The 296-nt window shown below is 31.1% G+C and overlaps 1 protein-coding gene across 1 annotated transcript in view; it reads right to left on the reverse strand.

Moving 5' to 3' along the window:
• Positions 1 to 296, reverse strand: part of LOC119589302 (zinc finger and BTB domain-containing protein 7B-like) — a 53,190-nt gene that overhangs the window by 3,543 nt on the left and 49,351 nt on the right. The gene's annotated exons all lie outside the window — the stretch shown is intronic.

Raw genomic sequence — 296 nt, forward strand, 5'->3', positions numbered from 1 at the left:
TTTGCAAGTATCAAAATGCATTCAAAGACAAAAGAAGATCGAAGAAAAAAAATTAATAAATATCAACAATGTATCTCCACTCTCAACAGCTCATTCCTATAGATAATAAAAAAAAGGTCTTTATTATTTTTTTTCATGTCTTTAAATATGCCAACAGAAGTACAATAAATAAAATTAAATCTCTATAAAGAATCCTCTAAGGTTTGAATGGCGTTCAGAAGCATCCACAGGAACTGCCATGCCGGTCTGGAATCGGAACAAAAACCACAATGTTCATTTTCTTTTCAAACGGATTC

This window comes from Penaeus monodon, chromosome 25 (genome assembly GCF_015228065.2).
Source record: "Penaeus monodon isolate SGIC_2016 chromosome 25, NSTDA_Pmon_1, whole genome shotgun sequence".
In the NCBI taxonomy this organism is placed as follows: Eukaryota; Metazoa; Arthropoda; class Malacostraca; order Decapoda; family Penaeidae; genus Penaeus; species Penaeus monodon.